The sequence below is a fragment of the Camelus dromedarius genome, chromosome 2 (genome assembly GCF_036321535.1).
Source record: "Camelus dromedarius isolate mCamDro1 chromosome 2, mCamDro1.pat, whole genome shotgun sequence".
Lineage (NCBI taxonomy): Eukaryota > Metazoa > Chordata > Mammalia > Artiodactyla > Camelidae > Camelus > Camelus dromedarius.
In genome coordinates this window covers 34,433,305-34,445,749 of record NC_087437.1, presented here as the reverse complement: position 1 = coordinate 34,445,749, position 12,445 = coordinate 34,433,305, and the positions used below count along the sequence as shown (strand labels likewise).

General features: G+C 37.7%; 1 protein-coding gene across 1 annotated transcript in view; it reads left to right on the top strand.

Annotated features, from left to right (window-relative positions):
* Window positions 1–12,445, top strand: part of IFT80 (intraflagellar transport 80) — a 100,640-nt gene that overhangs the window by 1,041 nt on the left and 87,154 nt on the right. The window lies entirely within an intron of this gene.

Genomic DNA, 12,445 nt, shown 5'->3' with positions numbered 1-12,445 from the left:
GGACACTCCCTCCAAGTGTAAGAATTTGCTGAGGTTGAGAGACTGATGTGGTCTGAGTGAACATTGACTCGATATTACAATATACCTATATATTTGAAAAAAGTTATTGTTTTTGTAAGATAAACTACAGACAATAAAGCTCAATGAAAAAAAAATTGGCCGGTATGTGTACCAAGAAAATGTAGCAATTCTCTTTGACAGCATCTGGAATCTTTTGGATTTTCGAAGTCTGTAAAACACTACTAAATCTGAGTTGAAAAGATATTAACGATGAAAAAAAGCAAAGACTAGACCAAATTGAGTGGTGTATGTGGAGGACAGAGCACGATTTAGTAGAAAGATATAGCAGATAACAGAATCCCAAATCCTATCATTTTTTAGCCACATGCTTGGACTATTTACTCAAGTGATCAATCTCTGAGAGTGTTTATTATAAAGCCAGTATATAATACCTACCACATAAGATTGTTTATGATTGTTTGTCTAGCACACACACTACAAGCATTTGATATTGCTGTGTTTATGACATTGACCTTATTAGGGTATATGCTGAGGATGACTAATGGGATGTCAAATTTGGAAGAAGGTTAGCTTATCAAGAGTCTTGAAAGCTATATAAAGGATGATAGATATGATACGTTTTCAAAATATTAGAAAAATTTTGAGCTAAGGAATGACTTGGTAAACAAACAAAAATCTAGTAGTTTTGTAGGATGTGTTAAAAGGGAAGAGATTAATCAGACATGGCTTTGATTATTATTTTACAGTCCTTCATGTGGAAGGTGACAAGTGCCTATGCAGTAGAATGGAAAAAATCTGGACACGTTTGGGGTGGAGATCTACAGCTTTTGCAGATTTTAATGGCTAAAAGTCTAAGCCCTTAAAGTCAGTCAGCTTCTATTCTTTATGAATCCTTGGATTAGTGATGAGGGGATAGGAAGAAAATAAGTCACAAATAAATCCTAGCTTTACTACCTTTGATGATTGCTGTAAATAATGATAGGTCATAATGACTGATGAGAAAGAAATGTAATTTCAATAAATCAATAAAGTGACTGATAGCTTTAGATTTAGCTGAACCTAAACATGCTCCACACAGGACAAATATTTTTTCAAATGAGCTTAAACCAGGTTGTATAATGTATAAAAGACATCCATAACAAACTGCTGCGGAGGAGACTTAAATCCAGAGTGAAAGTAGGGCACTCAGAATAAGTGGAGAAGTGATTTGAGAAAAGATTAGGGTCATAAGAGATAAAGACTTGATTGATCCCTGCCAATACTTTGGATAAAAAGAAGCTGGTCCAATTGGGATGGACTAGGTTACAATCATCTTGGAAAGTATAACCAAGTCTCATCTTTCTGGTCCAAAATCATCTACTAACAACCATTATTTTTATTTTCAGGCAGTCTGAGAAGAGAACCCTCACTTTTTATATTTTAAAAAACTGTACCCCACAGGAAGAAATAATAAGTTCAAAGAGAGAAATTGGAAATAGAATTAAAATGCCATGTTTGCACTTCTTGAAGTGCATAGTTAAATTTTGTCATCATTATAATATGTTTTTTGTCTGCCTTCTAATGTGGTTACAGAATTTCATTAAGTCTGAAATTAATTTGTAGGTAAATGTTTAAAAATATTAATCAAGTTTGTAATTTTAAATATTTGGATTAGTTAGATATTAATAAATCAAGATGAATAAATACATATGCATTTGTATAAGTAATGTATAAATACTTAGAGAATATTGTTCAAGATGAATAAATTAGATATAGACACAGGACAGATAGTTTTGAATATTTTTCTTGATAATATAAGCCCCCTAGTACACCAATCTTGTTGAAATTCTCATCTACCTTAACAGAAAAAAAGGGAAGTGAGGAAGTAGAACAATTTTGGGAGATTGACTGTTTTGAAAAATGAGTTTGTTTTTATTCATATAGTTTGAGATTAGGAAAGATATATCCAGTGGGTAGCAGAGGTAGAGAATATTGTCAGGAGAGAAAATAGGATGAGATGGAGTTACAAGAATAGTTGGAATACTAAAAATAGATTAGATTTTTAAGGTTGTGAATAAAGAGAGGATAGCAACAGAGAATGTCCATTCTTAGACTCTAGGAAGAAGAAGTAATTATAGACTTGAGTCTCAGGACTCTAGATTACAGGCGACAGAAAACCCAATTTAAATTGTCTTGAGAAAAGAAAAGAATTGGCTTCCATAACCAAAGAGTTAGTTGAGTATAACTGGACTCAGTGTTTAAACAAAGACACCAAGATTTGGTTTCTTTCTTTGCTCTGCTTTGCATTTCCTTCTCTTGGCATTATTCTCAGGTTCCACATAGTGGCCTCTGACACCACCAGTCTCTCCCCTTGCTGTGGTAAGATAGCTACAGTAACTCCAGCCTCAAATCTTCTAAAATTAAAGACCTCAGGGTGACTCTTTCTTTCCCATCTTCTGGTTGAATAAAAGTTTCTGTTGGAATGCTCTAATTGTTTTAAGTCTGGGTCTCATGCTGGCTCCATTCAAGCCATTTGGGCTAAAAGTGAGGAAGTGGGTGTTCCAAGGAGAAATTCTTTGTAGCTAGGGAAAGAGTGAATACATGCAGAATGATAAAAACACCAATTTTCACTACAAATAGCTAACAGTTACTAAGTAATTACTAGTTTCAGGCATTCTACTGGACATTTGTAAGATGTCTTTTTTAGATCTCATGTGTACTTTATCTCATTTAATTATCATAACTAACCTGTGAAGTAGGCATTATTAACTCCATTTTATATACAGAAGAAAACAAAGTACAGTACTTGAAAGATCACAAGGTGAGAGTTTCAATAAGATGGGTCAAATGCAGTAGAAACTGGAAAGAGAATGACAATGGTGATCTTATAAAAAAGTAACATTTATTAGGGTGTTTTTAAGTGCAGAAATGCGTAAAGAAGAAAGCAAAATTGGGCCATAATGCTATCACTCAGGTAATCTCATTTTAAAAATATAGAGATAAAGAAAATATTATGAACATGGTAAAAACTTCAATCAGAAACAAATAAAATGAGAGTTAAAATCTTCCTTTTCATCCTAGTGTCTCTACCCTCACAAAGATCTTCATTAAGTGTCTTGCATATCTTCCAAGAAAAATGTTTTAGTATTCACTAGCTTAAATGTATATCCTCCCCCCACTTTTTCTTACAAAGGGGATTGAGTTATATAATACTGCTGTACACTTTACTTTGGTCATTTAATGGATTATAAGCATCTTTCTGTATCAGTACATATAGATTCACCTCATTTTTTTTTAAGATAAGGATTTTATTTTGAAACAATTTTTTTTAAATGGTGGTATTGGGAATTGAACCCAGGACTTCACACGCTAAGTGTGTGCTTACCACTGAGCTATACAGCCCCCACCGCATTTTTTTAATAGTTGCACTGCACTCTAGTTTATCAGTTGAGTATGATTTTTCTATGCTAGTTGATAAAATAGAAGAATGAATTAAAGATGACTACTTATTTTTAAATTTGTGAATCTTGTGGTTTATTGGCTGGAATTTATTAGGCCAGCCTGCAAAAAGATTATAAATATAACCAATAAGAATAATATTAAAGTATAATTGGCAAGATCTAGCTATAATTATAGCTAGAATTGCAAGGAAATGTAAATAACACTGCATGAACACACACTTTAGAAAATGCATACAGAAATTGCAGTGTGGTGGGGGTTGGAGGTCTTTAGTAATTGAACTGTACTGCCATTTGCACACCTGTTTCCTTTGCTTGCTATGTTTTTTAATCTGTCCCTGGAAATGGTGAGCCTGCCTCTGCCTTCTGCCATATAAGAGATCTCATCTAGTTTTCAAGTGGTTCTATGATGGGACCAATCTGAGTAAAAGATCTGCGCCTGTCTCTCTCCTTTCTTTACTGGGAAAGAGACACAGGAGTCTGATTAGAGCTACTTAGGGGACTGTTGATAAAAATTGTACTTTTAAAAATAGAGCCTTTTGTAGTCATCAGCAAACCGTTCATTTCACCTGTTAATATCAACACCCCAGGGCTAGCCAATATGCAAATGACCCAAACAGAACTTGGTATAAATGCACTTATGATCTAGCTCTTGAATTTCTTGTCTCTCCTTCACATTCTTGTTCACCACTGAGGCTTTCTGCTGCCTCTTATCTATACACATTCTTGTTGACAAGTCAAACCTTCCCTCTTTTCCTCCCAGGATTTTTCACATTTTGTTAGTGCTTTTTTCCTTTTAGTTTTGTTTCTTAAATCTAATTTTTGTCTTTTTTTGTAAACCATCTTAACCACGTTTGGGTGTATAGTTCAGTATAGTTCAACGGTATTGAGTAAATTCATATTGTTGTGCTACTATCACCTCTGAACTCTTTTCACCCTGCGGAACTGAAACTCTGTACCCATTAAACAATAACTCCCCAATCCTCCTTCCCCCAATCTCAGGCAACCAGCATTCTACTTTTTGTGTCTATGAATTTGACTAGATACTTGATATAAGGGGAATCATACAGTATCTGTCCCTTTGTGACTAGTTTATTTCATTTAACATAACGTTAAGTCTAATTCTTAATTCTTAATCCTATTTTCTTGGTTCTAATTCTGTTTCACATTATAAACATGTATCTGCAACATGAGAGTGAAATTATGATGAATATTTAAATTTCTAGTTTTTGATAGTATTCTATCAAGTTCTGAAATAAACAGGCTTGTATAGTTTGTATATGTATCTTAGTGTACATTTACATGTATTTAACAAATTCCTATGACTAGGAATTCTTCCCAGGGTAGATTCTTTATATAACACCTCCTTTGAGTCAGTAGCTTCTAAATCAGAATATGCACAGATGTGTCAGATTGGCAGAGCCTAGGTAATTTGCCTGTGTCCTAGCTCTAAGGAGGGCTAGAGAGGAAATAATTTGTTTTTTATTTATAAGGTAGGAAATTCCCCCAAAGTAGAAAAGGTAGTTAGAAGTGTTGGGGTGGGGGTAGGGGGAAAAGAATAAATGACCATTAGCACCAGTTCTCCTGCCCTTTAGTAATGTATGCGGGTATCTGTTTCTCTGTATGCCAGGATTGGGTTCTGGGTATTTTGCATTTGGCCACTCTGACAACAAAAAAATGGTATCTAGCTGTTTTATGTTTCATTTCTTTAATTATAATTGAAGCTGTGCATTACTTCATGCTTTTGATTGCCCACTGACCATCTGTATTTATGCTTGTGTGAATGGTCAATCTATGTGTTTAAAAATAGAACGACCCCTTTATCAGTGCCCTTGATCAAATGACTTCATAGGGGCCCATGCTGGCTTACATTAGCTTCTGTTTCTGTAGTATTGCCAATCTATTCCTTTTCACTGGTTCCTTCTCCTTTGCCACCAAACATATTGAGGTCTACCCTAGTTTAAAAGGCATTCATAATTACTATTCTACGTCTTGCTCTAACCTCTACACTGATAATACCTTTATATATAAACTTATATACCTTTATCTTCTTCACTTATGAGCTCTGCCTGATGACTACAGTTTTTCACCATTTATTCATTGGACAAATATTTACTGAACACCTACCGTATGCAAGGATGTTTCTAGTTGCAGGGGATATAGGAGCAAACAAAACAGACAGAAATTCTGAGGTCTCCAGTATGGTACTTGCCAGCACAATGTCCTCGTGGTGGAGCAAGCTCCCAAAGATGGCTGCTGCCAATATCTGTGTACTCAGGGGGAGTTCCCGTTGCCTTCTGCCTCTCTGGGAGACTCTGCAAGATCAGAAGGATACCACAGTCTTCATTGTAACCTCATGGTGGTATCCCAGGATGGAACTGTGCAATCACAGTTTTCTGCTGAGGGCTACTCGGATGGTCAGGCCTTCCTGTGCTGTGACTGTGAGACAGGCGGGCAGAGCCCTGGGGGCTATGGGCAGAAGTAGTCCTAGGAGCAGAGACATGGGACACACAGTCCAAGGACTTGACGAAGAATGGGAAGGGCCTCAGAAAATTTCAGGCAGAAATCACGGCCCTGCAGGAGGAGAAAGGAGGCTTGCATTCTCCCCAGAAGATTCAGGGCTGTGAGATCCAAGAAGACAACCATGCCAGGGGCTTCAGTTGTTTCTAATATCTTCCTCTCCTATCACCCAAAGACCTATGGATGGGAAATGCCCTGGTCTTTGACTTGGACCTGGACTATGGAAATAGAGAAGTCCCAGGACATAGATGGCTTTAAAAGGAAGGATTACTGGGTCTGTGTGCAGGGAGAGCTTTGTGGAAGACTGCAGAAATATCTGGAATCCTAAATGGGCTTCACAGAGAGAATAGTGCCCCCAGCAGTGAACATGGCCAGCAGCATGGCCTTGGAGGGCATGGTCACCCTGACAGCTTCTCTTCTCAGAGTATCTCACTGGCCTGGATTCAGGATGAGAAACTCCTAAGCAGGGTGTCCAGAAATCTGGGGGTGTCCTGCCTGTTGGGAATGGGACCTACAAGACCTGAGTGGCCTTAAGGGTTCCCCAAGGTTCATGTGCTATGTGGAACACAGTGAAAATCCGAGTGCACACCCTGTGCCCTCTGGAAAGACTCTGGTGCAACAGAGTTAATGGCTGATCATTTTGGATGTTCCTGCTGTGGTTTCTTGTCATAATCATTATGCTTCGTGTCCTTTGGTACAAGAAGAAAAAGACAACATGGGCTGTGGAGAGCCCAAAGCCTGTTGGCCTACAAGACCCTGGTCAACTCCAGACACTCCAACAGATCATAATGGCCTCACACAACTGGGTTTTTGGTCTCTGTTGTCAGACCCTGGGTCCATTGATTCAACTGAGGGAGCATAAAATCTGCAGCCATGAGGTCTGAACTCAACTCTCTACTCTGGTCTTGAATAGTATTTTCCCTCATGATGCTTCAGTTTCCTCATCTATGAAATGGGAAAAATAATATTTGCTTCCACTTATAGTTGGGATGATTAAAATGGTAATATATATGAAGTGCTTGCAGCTGTACCACACTAGTTATTAACATTATTTTTGTTATTTTATATTATAATATATTACATGGATGATAATTAGGATTAATAATCAATAAGCTTTATCTGTAAGTGTCCTTGTAGCCACTTCTGAGGAGTCTAATAGAGTTTTGGTTCTCTTCACCCCCATCACACTTATATATGCATGATTTCATGTCCACAGTATCTGCATAATTCCATATAATAAGTTTTAAATGCTCTTTAAAGAAAAAAAATGGATAAAAATCTGTACTCATGGAGCTTACATTTTAGAAAGGGGCAATAGTAAGTAAAATACTATGACAGATGGCCTTGAATAGGATACACCGGCAAGGCTTTACTGAGAAGGTGACTTTTGGGCAAAAAGATGAAGGAAGGAAGAAAGGAGTAAGCCATACAGCTATATGGGGTCACGGATTCCAGGCAGAGAGCATGGGTACAAAGGCTCTGAGGCAAGAGCATGATTAGTATGTAAGAAGGAAAAAAAGAGGCTAGTGTGGCTGAAGCAGTGAGTGAAAAAAAGAGAGGCAACAGGAGATGAGGTCAGAGGAATGATGGGCATATCAGGGCTCTCCAGAGAAAGAAGAGTTGATGTTGAAATCTTTAGTCTTAAGGCTGGAAACTGATGGCAAAATTTCTGTATTGTAGTCAGATGGCAGAAGTCCTTCTTTGGAAAATCTTGGTCTTTGCTCTTAAGACCTTCAACTGGTTGGACAAGGCCCACCCACATGATGCAGGGTAATTGCTTTATTTAAGTCAACTGATTGTAAATGTCAGTCACCTCTAAAAAATACATTTATAGCAACATTTAGACTCATGTTTGCCCAAATAACTGGGCGTCATCGTGTAGCCAAATTGACACAAAAAATTAACCATCACAGTAAGAGTCCAGATCAATAAAAGCTTTGAACACCACTGTAAGACCTTTGTTTTAACTCTGAGATAGGAAGCCATTGGAGAGTTTTGAGTGGATAAGCACCATGACCTATTTTAAAAGTCATTTTGGCTGCTGTGGTGAGCACAGATTGTGAGGGGTTAGAGGCCAATAAGGAGGCTATTGTAATTCAGGTTAACAGATGATGGCACCTTGGACTGGGTCATAGCATTGGTGTCGTGAAATTCAGATATTTTGAAGATAGAGCATACAGATTTTGTTTTTTACTAATTGTGTTTACGATGTGAGAGAAGAGTTGGTGATGATTCCAATGTTTTTGACCTGTGCAACTGGAAGAATGGAATTGCCATTTACTGAGATGGTTAAGGCTGTGGGAGAAGCAAAGTTGGAGGAAAGATTAGGGGTTTGATTTGAATCTTCAGTTTGAGATGTCAGACATTCAAATAGATTTGTCAAATAATCAGATATAAAAATTGGGTTCAGTGGAGAGGTCTGAACTGGAGATATGAAATTGGGGGTTGTCACTGGGTAGTCACTATATTTAAATTTATATTAAGCCATGAAACTGGGTGAGATAACCATGGCAGTGAGTATAGATACAGAAGAGGTACAAGGACTGAGCTCACAGTTTAAGGTTGGGGAAATTAGGAGAAAAGGTTGGAGATGTTTATTCCCTCTATAACTCTACAATTCCTTTCCCTCCATAAACTGCCTACTGAAATAAATCCTAACAGCCTCGTTAGCAGGATTGTAAAGGAATTCCCATAGAGTTACATGTACTCCTAGCAAGATTGCCCTTCTCTCTTACAAAACTGCATCAGCACTACAAACCACCTAAGAGAGCAGTTCTAGGAGGAAGGCTACAATTTAAGTTGATTATCTGCTTTCCTTTATCCAACCATTGGGACTGTTACATCATACCTTACATCCCTGTTTACCTCAGTCTCCACATTCAAGACTTTTCATTCCCTGCATTAGTTCATTATTAGACTTAGCTGTTGATGACAGTAACTTAAACATGATAAAACTTTATTCTCTATTACTTAAAAATCTAAATAGATGGTACAGGACTGATAGGACTCTCCACAAGTTCCTTCTATCTTGTTGTCATGTTATATATGGTCTTGATGGCATGGTGGGGAGAGTACTATTCTTATTTTCCAAGTTATGCTGATTTATGTAACTTTTATAAGAGATAATAAATTGGCTTTTGTAAGAGGTAACTCATTTACTTTTCACAATTCCACTGTGGGTAACCATTACTGGTGGGCAGTGTTATCTACCCACCCTTCAAGTATAAATCCCAGATTGGGCTACAAGGTTGATGATGATGTAATATCCCCATTTAGGTTTAAGAATTATTAATGCCCTGCATGGCCACACCTAGTTTTGAGGGCAATTGGGGAACATAATCTTTATTCTAAGTGGCCAGGTATGCAGCAAAAATTCAGATTCTTCTACTGGAGAAATAGGGATGAATGAGTATTTGAGGACAGCTGGCTGTTCTTACCATTTCCCACCATCTGTCCCAAACTCTTAGCTCTTCCCCATCTAAATCCTACAACTCTGCCTTTTGGAGCTCATAGTTTGTCATTGCCCAGATCTGTGTTCTCACCCTTTACTGTGAATGATCTCTTTAACTTCACAGTCTAACTTAAATCTGGTTTCTTCTAAGGAAACAGCTCGCCCCATGGCCTTCTCAAGTGGACCAGGCTATTTTGCATTCCAGACACCAATGTGTGGGCTTGCTTCTCATTAGTGTTTCTGGACAACTGATTGTCTTTTCCTTTCCTCTCTAAAATCCTCTAGTCCGTTTGAGACGTGTCCTCCGAGATCAAACCTTTTTGCAGTTAGTCAGCCACAGATCTCTGATATTTTTCCTCATTCAGTGAATGGTATTTTAGCACCTGGGTAACTGTGTCTATCTCCACCACTATTCTTATCATTATTCTCAGTGATTTAACATCCTTGACTCAATCAATTCCATTCCCTGGCCTCTCAGTTCCTTGACCTCAGCCACTCATTTTCATAGTCTTATATATCTATATTTGCTCCCAAAATTTGTTTTAAACATCTCATTGTCTGTATATCTCTACCTGTTTTTCCCTGGTTACTTCCTCTAGAATTTAAGTGCTGACAGTTCAGTTCAGTAGGACTTCTAGGCTGTTGAAGCTACCACCTTTTCAAGTTCTGCTGGGTAGTCTCATCTTACCCCATGGCTTCGAATATGATCTTTGTGCTGACAGCCCTCAAATTGATATCTCAATGGTATCTCCAGGTCTGACCTCTCCCTTGACTCCAGATTTGTATATCCAATTTCTCCTTGAATTCTCTGTTTGGATGTCTAGTAGGCATCTTAAACTTAGCGTGCCCCAAGCAGAATTTTTAAATCATCTCTTCCAACTTGTTCCTCCCTTAGTCTTCATTTCAGTAAATGGCAACTCTGTTCTACCTGTTGAAACTTTAGAGTCATTTTTGACTCCTCTTTCTCTTAACCCCAATTCATCAACAAATCCTGTGGGATCTTCTTTCAAGATATGAATATATTCTGAATAGAATATGACCACTTTATATCATTTTACCACTGCTACCTTCCTCATCCACCCACTTTCACTCCTCTTCTGGATTACTGAACTTAGCTGGCCTCCCTGCTTCCAGTCTTGCTCATTCTTGCTCTTTTTTTTTCTTTCACCCATACTGACACTTTAAAATGTGAGTCAGATCATATCACTCCTTTGCTCATAACTCTTCACTGGCTTCTCTGTTCATTCAAGAGGAAAACTGGTATCATTCAAAAGAAAGAAATGATTCTTTTATTGTGGTTTTCCAAACCTCTACGGGATTTTGTGTCACTTTTCTTCCCCAATTTCTTGCTACTCCCTCCACTTACCTTGTATTAACCATACTGGCCTTCATGATCTGACTTAGCCTTAGAAGCATTACTGGCTGCTATATTTAGAAGAATTTGAAGGGGTATGTGTAAGAGCAGAAAGATCGGTTCTGGGGTCACTGTAATAATTGAGACAGAGAATGATGGTGGCTTAGAACTATGATGCGGGTGCTGAGGAGTGGCCAGATTTGGAATATATTTTGGTAGCTTGGTAATCAGGATTTCCTGGGCACATTTTTTCCTCTTAAGCCTCATAAATGTTGACCTACACTGGACCAAAGATAGTTCAAAGATAATTTATAAATGATTTTTAGTAGCAAAGGCATAGTTCCTCCTGTCTGCTCTCTAATTATCCACCCCCCCAACCCCATTTACCACTGGCTAGTCAGATCCTTGATGACCAATGCCTTTGGGCAGATAAAAATGCCTCAGTGTAGTGCTCAGGCAGCTCTGCAATTCCCCTAAATGGCTGTGCTCTAATACTACTTTCCCCTTGTTCCTTTATTCAGTCTCATATCAGAATGCACATATCATTCATGCAGATGATCTCAGCTAAATAGGGTGTATGGGGAAGATCTTTCTGAGCAAGGGAGAATCATTCCAGTGCTAGGATGCCACTCTCTTTCTCTGATCCTTTACACCATGTTTCTGAATAGTTGATTCCTTTCTCATAAAAACCATACTGCCTTTACTATTTATATAGTATTAAGATTTCTTTTGGTAAGGAATTATTCCTAATTATGGATTTCTGCAGTTTGAAGTGTTGTTGTTTGGAACAGAGAAAGCTTTATTGCAATGCTAAGCAAGGAGAACAGGTGTGTGGCTCGTGCTCAAATATCTCGAATTCCAGATGTGTTTTGAAATAGGCTACATTATGACTTTGCCAAAGATCTTCAAAGTTTCTGGTTGTAATTTTATATATATTTTCTTGTCTATTGTGTTGTTTCTCATTTTCAGAATGAACAATTTATCTGTCTATTCTTTTGAAATCCTTATAAGCTGAATTGCTACTTGAATTATTGTGAAAAAGTAGCATTTTGTAAATATTTTTACCTTTCCCCTCCTCTAATGGAAGGAGGTCTGATGGAAGGGAGAACAAATTATGAAAAAGGTGCTGAAATTCCTAGGAATTAAAAGTAAGCCTTGGAAATAGCCTGGGAGAGATTATCTTCTTGCTCTGCCTGCTATCCACTGATTCATACTTTTGAATTTGAACATAAATCTCCTTAAGTCATCTGGAGAAGAGAGAAGGTTTTTGACCCTAATCGCATATTAACTAGACAGAAACTTTTTTCCTGTAGTCTTAACAATTTCCCCCCAGTCTCACAAATTTAGGAGTAGAATAAGTGAAAAAGGTGTTTTGAAATACAGCTGTGTTTAGCACCTTGCTAATCTAAAAGTCTTCCTAGATTCGGAGGAATGAGAAATTATCGAAGGTAGGCCCACTGAGTTCTTATCTACACTCAGTACCTCCTTTGATGTAGTTAACAGTAATTTTCTACCTGGTGAAAAGCATTTTTTTCCTTTAACCACACTTTCATTTAATTTTTTTTTTCTTTTTAGTTAGTGATGTTTCTCAGAAAGAATCCAAAACTGTAAATTGGATTGCGATAATTTAGCATTTCCTTAATTTGTGTATTTTGATAGCAT